Genomic DNA, 9,596 nt, shown 5'->3' with positions numbered 1-9,596 from the left:
GATAAAATTTTAGCAAAATCTGAGAGGGTCGGGTGGGAGGCCCTTGGTGTTTTGACACGGAATGACCCAAATGCATTTTTAATGTATGTAAATGAGCTAGTTCTTTTGATCTAGACTCTAGAGGCATGATAAAAGATGCTGGTGTAATAACTGATGCAGATGAATCCTACGTGATTGACAGAAGCAAGTTGAGAAGGGAGCGAAATAAATATAGATGTATAGTGCAGGAAGAAGAGAAGAAGTACTTTGATTTGGTCGATAGTTTGTATTTTGATGGAAGAATGGATGCCACTCTGGTTATGCTTATGGGGGAAAATGAAAAATTGTATAGATCGACACAGTTACAAGAGCATTATGCTATAGTTGGCGAGCCTGGAGAGTTTTACCTCACACATATATCCCCTGAGAATGGTAAAGGTCGCACTATAGCACAAGATATATAAATATACAACACAATCAAAAATACTGACTTAGAGGAAGCGTTAGTTATTGCTGGGACAGATGGCACTGCATCTATGACTGGTGCAAAAAATGGGTGCATCAAAGCTTTGGAAGAACTAGTGAACAGGCCACTACAATGGGCCATATGTCTTTTACACTGCAACGAATTGCCCCTGAGACATGTCTTTCTTAGTCTGGATGGGACAACTCAGAGTCCAACTACATTTTCAGGACCTATATTGGCAAAATGTTTGGTGGGGTTGCTTCAGACTGGCCAGTGGAAAACTTCAAGCGGATACCAAACCAAAATTTCCCAACACTTCCAAATGAAATTATTGATGATTTAAGCCATGATCAATACTATGGCTACAGAATATGTATGGCAATCATTCTTGGTACGGTACACACGGATCTAAAATTGTTGGAGATAGGTCCAATTGCTCATGCAAGGTGGCTCACTCTTGCTTGCCGCATCCTCCCATATTATACCTCAACAAGGAGACCATCCAAAAATTTAATACTCCTGGCTGAGTTCTGTGTTCATATCTATTTTCCTACTTGGTTTCAAATAAAATTAAAAAACAAAATCACTGATGGATCCAAAAATTTCTTCAATCTTGTGCAGAGAATTCTTCAATTTCCCAACCAACAAATTCGAGATATTTCATTGAAAGTTGTGCAAAGAAATGCATTCTTTGCACACCCTGAGAATATTCTTCTTGGGATGCTTTCCGATGAGGATGAAAATATCCGCAGGTTAGCAGTCAACAAAGTCCAGGCATTAAGGGGTAAAATACCTTTTGTAATAAGTAATAATAATTTTAAAGGAGGGTATGTTGAACGTGACGATGACAAGGACGATGCCAACACTGATGCCAGATGTGGATCAATAAGGCGATTTCTATTACCCCGTCTCAACGTCAATGCCAAGTCTTACCACAGACTTGTTAACCTCAATGCAGTTGACATCGAAGAACCTCCAGCAATCCGAAATCTCACTGACTCGCTTATTGAAGAACTGAGGATGAAACCTTAACATTTATACAACCCTGCCACAATCAAGCCGTAGTAAGGCATGTGAAATTAATTTCGGAAGCTTCCTCTGCTGTAATAGGACATGATCGAAGAGATGGTATGATTCTTCAAAGAATAAAATCGAGGAGGCTGATGAAACGATTTGATACCAAGAAGCACTTTGTGTAAACAGGTCTGTGATGTGTATTTTGTATTGATCCTCAATGACTCTATTGTGTCAATGCAATAATTTAGCTTATTTTTAACACTGATGATGGATAATTGGATACAGTCTTTATCCAAAATGTCTCATGAAGATATGAGTCTATTTGATAATCTGTTGGCTCTCATATTTTAGCGTTGATTAACTAAACGCTCCACTCATTTTGCTCCTAAATGTATCTTTGCTTTATGCTTTTGCTCGTTCTGGGAGAAATGTACATTTTTTCACATAACTTTTTTCTTGTTGACTTTAGACCAAAAACTTCTTTTAGGACATATAGAAACTTGATAGTTCTGCATCTTTTAAGACCAACCATGTATTTCTAGAATGATCGGTTCAGGAGTTATGGCTATTTTCAGAAATTGGGGCCTCTTTGGCCATCTTGTGGCCGGTTGCCAGGACAATGAAAGTGGCAACCCCCTAAAATCAATTTTTATGGTGGTTTTGGATCATTTGTCGGGTTTTAAGAACTACACTTTTTTGAATTTCAGGAAAAAAATTGTTTTCACTCCACCCTACTGTACAGCTACCAAACCTACTTGTTAGTAGTAAAAACATAATACGGTGCTTACAATCAGTCATTCCCCTAAACTAGGCTAGTGAATAACTCTACAAAAATATAATTTGACTAAGTGAATGGGGCCAGTAATTCAGCAATAAAGATTACATGTAATTTCATTTGGAAAATGTGCCCACTGGCCATATCCCCTTTTTCGAACTTAATGAATAAGTTGAACAATTGAACTTTATTATTCACCATTAAAAAAACATTCAAAACAATCTTCATTTAGAAAAACTACCTTAGCTATTGAAATATTAATGGTTTTAGTTGGTGGTCATTATGACAGCATACTGACAGTACAGCTAAAAATGTGGAGCTAAATACAGCTGGAAGCAGCAAAAAAACATAAAAATTCAATTTAAATCAAACTGTTTTTTTTAAGTTTTTTAAATTGTCGGAAAGGCCCGTTTCGGTGATCTTATTCAAATAGAAACTATTGAAAATATTCAAATATAATTCTATTTGAATAAGATTTGATTATTCTGAAGAAGCCACACTTGTGTAGTGAAAGCTCTATATATTATTGAATTGATTTTTCTGATTTGGTGTGATATTGTTTACTTTATGTTAAATTGAGGTTGACCACATCATTTTTATGTCTTTGTGAAGTCATAATTGTTGTCCAAGACTTCACAATAGCTTAAATATAATTATTAGCAAGTTGCAATAGGAATGCCAACAGTTAACCCTATTTCCTGTGACGTATTTTGGCCAGTTGACTTGCGGAGGGGGGGGTCGGTTCAACACTATCACTTTCAGCTCGTGTAACTCAAAAACTACGCAAAATAGATCAATCAAATTTTCACATGATGCAGATAATTTATCTGACAACATAGCATCGAAAATCTTTTGCAATTTGTTCAACAGCGTAACTTGAAAAATCAAATAATTTGATGGTTGGTCATATTTTTTTTATTTGACTTGAGAAATCGTTTCTTAATTACTTTATAATTGAGTGTGACGGGATAATTCTATTGTGTTGGATTTTAATCTCTTACGCGTGGACGTCGTCCACGCTTCAATGAAATCGTAATTGGCGTCTGACTTGCGTTTGCTTGTTGTTTTGCCCGAGGCATTGCACAAATCTTTCGCTTTGTCTCAACATTTGCAGAGAATGAGACAAAATCACGGCAAAATAAACTGTTTCAAGTCATTTTTGAGCCATATGTTATAGTCTACACATTTTCAAATGTACTGTCATCGCTTGATATTAAAACTAAATCAAGCAATGAGCTTTAGTAAACATTTTATTTGTAACAATTGTGTTCAGTTCAGTTTTCTTTTCACACTCATACTGTCCAATTTGGTTATACATGATCAAGAAACACTTTGCAGTTTACAGCACATCCCAGGGAGCTATTTATTTGTTTTTAACATTGTTTCAACGTCTAGAGACGTTGAATCGATGTAAAAAGTATCTGATTTGCTTTCTAGCTAGCGGTTGATACAGAAAAGTAAGGTAGCTTATTGGTGTCACATGGTGTTTGAACCACAACCTATCCAAAGGTAGTTACTTGCTTCGATAGGAGCTCGTTCCAACTTGGACCTTCATGCTCTTCAAAAACAAAAAGTGTCTAAAACTCCTGACTGATAAACTATGTCACGATGCATTACAAAACTGATTTGTTTCCATACCTACCAACAATGATCACTTTGAATGAAACAATTTTGCAATAATTTTGATAAAGTGAAGTGACAATAATCGTTTAGTCAAATCGTATTGGTAGGCTATAGAAAAGGTCGTTTGTACATTGCCAAAGGGAACTCTCGTTCTGCGTGACAAACTGAAAGTCGTGGCATAACGATAGGAAAAATAGATACATTTAGCAAGATATCAAATCTTGCAAAAAAAATCTTTTTTAGGCTGATTGTTATTATCATACAAAAAAATCACTAAAATTTTGACTTTTTTCTTCGGCAAAATTGAAGGTTTTTGATATTTTGAAAATGCACGTTTGTGTCTAAGCGATTGAAACGGCTTTTTTATGTTGTCAACTAGATTTGCAAGATAAGGTTTTCTACATGTTTTTCTAATTTGTTGGACATGCATTTTGTGTCAAGCTATTTCTTACTCATTAGAAGATTTCTTTCTCTTCAAATTTTGAAATAACATTTTAGATGCAGTTTGCGGTTGACGGCATTACTGCAGAAGCCATCTTTTGTAATACATAACCAAAAACAAAAGGCGCATAAACTACTGCTGGCTGATAGATCACGTAACAATACATCATAATGATGCTTTTCCGAACCAAAGACCCAGAAAACCAATTTTGTTGTATATTAGTTCAGACGTTGAACCAATGACAAAAAGTGATTTGCTGATTTGAAACAAAGTGATTGCTGTTCCCTATGTGCAAACCTTGTGATAAAAGTAATCAAGTTTTGGCCACAGCTTTCTGGTCCACTGAGGCTACTCTGGTCAATCGACTCACGTTGCAAATAACTTATCGACATTATTGGGTAGGCTCACACTGAAGTTGTTTTGTGTAAAGTATTGCTTGTGAAAAAGTCGAAGTAAAAACACAAAAATGAAGTAAGTTATATTTACAAAGTATTATATTCTTGAATCAACCACAGTTTTAAAAAAAAATAGTTTGAACAGTTTTCATGTAATAGAAACTACAATTGATATCATCGCAAAGGATCAAATAGCTGTGAAAATCACTTCGAGCAATTGTTTGTTATGATTTTCATTTTTCATCATGCAAACCAAGGTGAACCTCAATATCATATTTTTATGTCAAACGATAAAAATCGTTTTTATTTTTTTTTAGTTACTTTTAGGAGACAAGGAAAACAATCCGTATAAAAAATAATTCAATTCAACATATTTCCCTTATTTTGTCAGATTTGTATTTCGTACAACAATTTTTTAGAAAAATTGCTGAGTATGGTATCGCGTTTTAGATGCAGTCAGAGAATGCAACTTCGCGGTTGATGGCGTTATTACAAAAGCCAATCTTTTGTCACGGAAATGTATTCGAAAACAAAAAGGCTCAAAAGCGGCTGACTGATAGGTTACGTTGCGATACGTTACAAAAACAAGGCATTGATTTCAGATTCTTTCAACCAAGCAAACAACTTTGCTCCAAATGACATAAACATCCAAATTTATTGAGAAAATGATATATGCCTACACCTTTTTGAGGTAAGCTTTTGTGAAAATAAGCTTTTGAAGATCAACATTTGAAAACAAAGTTTGAAATTATTGAGTTGGTGCTAATAGTGTTTCTGCTGAGATATATCAAAACTTTTCAATCCTCGTAGAGAAAAAATAATTTTGTAATCTCTCAAGCAACTGCAAAATTACCATTTAAGTAAAGATTCATTGCTGACAATACAGTATGTGCAATGTTTGTCAAAGCACAACAATTTCGCTGCGCGTGTTTTTCCACAAAAGCAGAGCAGTTTAGATAGACAAGTTCTTTTCAGTATCCTTCAATCTCTCGTTTTTATAAAAACGTTTTAACAACATCCATAAATATTTATGTGAATATAAGTGTACCGGTACATGTAGAAGTTTATTGGCGGGTCAAAAACTCACTCCTTGTTGCTTTCCGACAAGAAATCAACAAAAAACTTCCCACATCAGTTTGTTTGTTTTGTGAGATAGACTGAGTTTTGTCAAGAAATTTTCGTACGGCTTCTTGCTATAAGTTAGAAACAAAATGTATTGGCCATAGAAAACTATGTAAAATTACATCTTTTTCAGCATGGTTTATCGTATACTTACTCTCTGATATAATTTCAAAGAAACCCAGATGTAATTAAAAGATTAATCAAAGCAACTCAAAACTCGAGTTTGCAAACAAAAGGCGGAATCATTACGGTCGAATGCTTTATAACAAAGCCAACTCACGAGATATCTTGCGTCGCAGTTCCACGCACGACGGCGCTCAGTAATCCTATTAATCCGTATAATTAGAAAACAAAAGGACTAGCTAGTAGCAGGCTAAAATTTCCGAGTATGTTATGAAATTCATGTCATATCTCTAAAACTATAGACAATAGCAATGCCATTTAAAGTGGAATAAATACTTGAATAATATTTAGGAAAAGTCAAAAAATTTCAAAGGTGTAGATTGCGTAGTTCTTTAGTGATATTGCTTTGAAAAGCGCCAAGTCCCACCCGACCCCCCCCCCCACAGGACAAAGGGTTAAAGTGATAAAAACACTTAGAGAAATATGCAGTGAAAGATTTTTCATTTCTTGGTAACTAAACAATCACTTTACAAAATGGAGCCAATCAGAAAAAAAATTATGCAATCATGGGGGAGTGGGGGGACCTTAAAGTTTGAGGAAATTTTTAAAAATAACATGGGGATTTTCATATCAAGCAATTGTTTTTTTGATATTTTAATAGCATAATTAAATTCCTCACCCCTGAGAACATAGGAATAGACACTCTGCTCATCATAATTGGACAAGAAATGGTGACTTTAGAGCATTTTCCCAAAATATTCCCACGCACAATGGTGCCACTAGTGGCAAAAATGTAAAACTTTAAATTGCGATAACTTGAAAACAACACAAGGTATCAAAAAAATTCCAACAGTTTTGAAAATCATTTTAAAATATGTACCAGCTATGTAAAAATGAAGAAAATCTAAGAGATGGTGGTGTAAAATTTCTTCAAAATTTGTTGAATTATAATGGAATGACTCTGTTGTAAGTAGAAGGTATTGAGATGGAGGACTGCACTGTTGGAAAAAAGTAGTACCGTATTTTACGGACCATAAGGCGCACCGGACTATAAGGCGCACTGTCAATAAATCGCTTTGATTAGTTTTTTGTTCATACATAAGGCGCACCGGACTATAAGGCGCACCGGACTATAAGGCACACCGGACCATAAGGCGCACCGGACCATATACAACAGTATATCGGTACTGGTTTTGAGTGTAGGCAATAAAGCACTACCGCACTTGATCCATACATAAGGCGCATCGGACCATAAGGCGCACAATCAATTTATGAGGAAAAAAAATAATTTAAAGTGCGCCCTATGGTCCGTAAAATACGGTAGTATTATACTTGTCATTTGAAATCAATATTTAATGATTCGAATATTTTTTCAGAAAGTAAGCAAAATGATGATTGCAAATTGTTGACATTGGCAGTTCCTCTTTTTCAAGTTCAATCCCAGATCTCCATAGAACTAACTTTGTTACAGTTTCAGAAAGGTCAGACAAAGCTATGTAGCTGTCCTTACGGCTATACCATTTCAAATGACAAGTACTACTACTTTTTTTTCCAACAGTGCAGTCCTCCATCTCAATACCTTCTACTCACAACACCCACTAACTAACCTACACAGGGTGTTCTCAGACAGAAAACACAATAGGGAAGCAGTCAGGTTTAAAAGAGCAGCCATTTTGAACCTCAACTAACAGGCTGATTGTTAAGAAATAATAACCATTATGATGTCATTGGTGTGCCTATTATTACATGACACAAGAGCAACAATGTAAGGCTTGGAAATGGACAAATTCTGTGAAAACCATACTTTACTTTAAAATTAAATTAAAAAAAAAATAACAAAAAACACCTCTAATTTTTTTCTTTTTTGTAATAAAATACATCTTTGATTATCTTACAAAAAAAAAATTTTCAGTCTACGTAGATTCCCACAAGGCTTTTTGGGCGTCTTTTTGCGACCACCTAAAAACAATAGAAGGTGCTATAACTTTTTTTGTGATAGTAATACACAGAAAACACTTGCATTTTTGGAATCCTCATCCTTAAAAATAGTGAAATCGAATGTTTGATCATCTCTCTATCATCAGGAGGCGCAACAAATGACATTTTTATGTTTGAGAGCTCATCAGCACCACCAAGTGATCAACAAATTTCAAAATGGCATATCTAGTGAACCGGTTGATCAATTTTCATAACTTTTTTTTTGTTGCATTCAGAATTTCATGCACATCAACATATTTAGAAACAAAAAAATTCCAAGAGGGGCGGGTTGCCTTCACTTGTTGAATTATAATGGAATGACCCATCTACGTTGAAGCATGGGCAACTGCGAGCATTGTTGTAAAGGGCAGGCCCCAAGAAAGGACCTAAAGCTGCTGAAGCAATTGCAGAAGTATCAAACGATTAATGCTGACATATCCAACGCTACAGTGAAAAAGATTGCAACCCAACTGTGGTTCCTTTCTGAGCAGTTGGTTGGCTTGGCGTTGTTTGATGACGTTTTGGACAATGGCTTGGGCAAGATGGTTGTGGCTAAGAAAGAGAAAGAAGCGGAAGAAGAGCCATTTAAGCGTGCAACTATCAACTATCGACTCATTCAAGAGAAGACTGTAATCGACTTTACGATGAGGAATTCAACACTTCTTTTCAAGAACTTGGGTCTTTTGGTTGGTTTCCTTGAATATCCGGCAGATCAGTGGAAGGATCAGCCTAGCTTCATTGCTGCAAAAAGGTTCATTAGCACATTGGCTGTCACCAATGACCACGTTGAACGTGGCGTTGCCTTAGTTAAGGATTTCTCTGGCCCTCTCACAAAGGACGAGGAGCAACTGCAGTTTGCATTGAGAGTTGTTGCTGACCACCGTAAAAAGTTCTCTAACATCCTGAAGCAGACCTTACTGGGCAACAACAAGTGATATTTGTCATCGTGACACTCCTGCCGATGAGCATTGAGCAGCTAATATCCACTGTGAAGAAACACAATAAAAGGGGGGGATCCAGGTATGCGAGCGTTGGGCAGAGAGCAACTATAGAAGTGCTTACTGCTTATGTGTTGTATACCGGTACCTCATCTGGGCGGAATTTCGGATCCATTGAGCCACCTCTAAACATTAATGAATATCAATGAAATTTTACACATGGTGTTTTTTAGCCAAAAGGAACGTTTTGGCAGGGTCAGACCAACAATTTTCCAAAATAATTTTTTTTAGTTCACAACTAAGGACCACCCTATTTGACATAGGCCAATATACATTTTATAGTTGAAAATATGCTTGTATTATTGAAAAATGTTAAAAAACAAGCAATTTTTGACTATTTTCGGTGCCGCGTGATTGCGCAATCTTTAAATCCTATGTGCTACACCTACATGTTGTCGAAATCAGCTGAAATTTTGCAGGTGAGTTTGTATCACCCATCCACAGAGTATGCTAAAAGAAGAGCTGATTTGAATAGCATAACGGCACCAGCCACACCCTACTATTCGGTGATTTTTTTTTAAAATTATTGGATACGGGTTAAGGGCTAGGGTTGCGGGTTAGGGTCTTATTTTATCATTTAGCAACGTTAAAACGATGTAAAAGCGGCAATGCTAATTAGGCTACGGTACCCGAAAATTTTCAAAAAAATTACCGAATAGGGCTCTCACCGAAAAAGGCT

Source organism: Aplidium turbinatum, chromosome 17 (genome assembly GCF_918807975.1).
Source record: "Aplidium turbinatum chromosome 17, kaAplTurb1.1, whole genome shotgun sequence".
Taxonomy (NCBI): domain Eukaryota; kingdom Metazoa; phylum Chordata; class Ascidiacea; order Aplousobranchia; family Polyclinidae; genus Aplidium; species Aplidium turbinatum.
Note: the sequence above shows the minus strand (reverse complement) of the source record.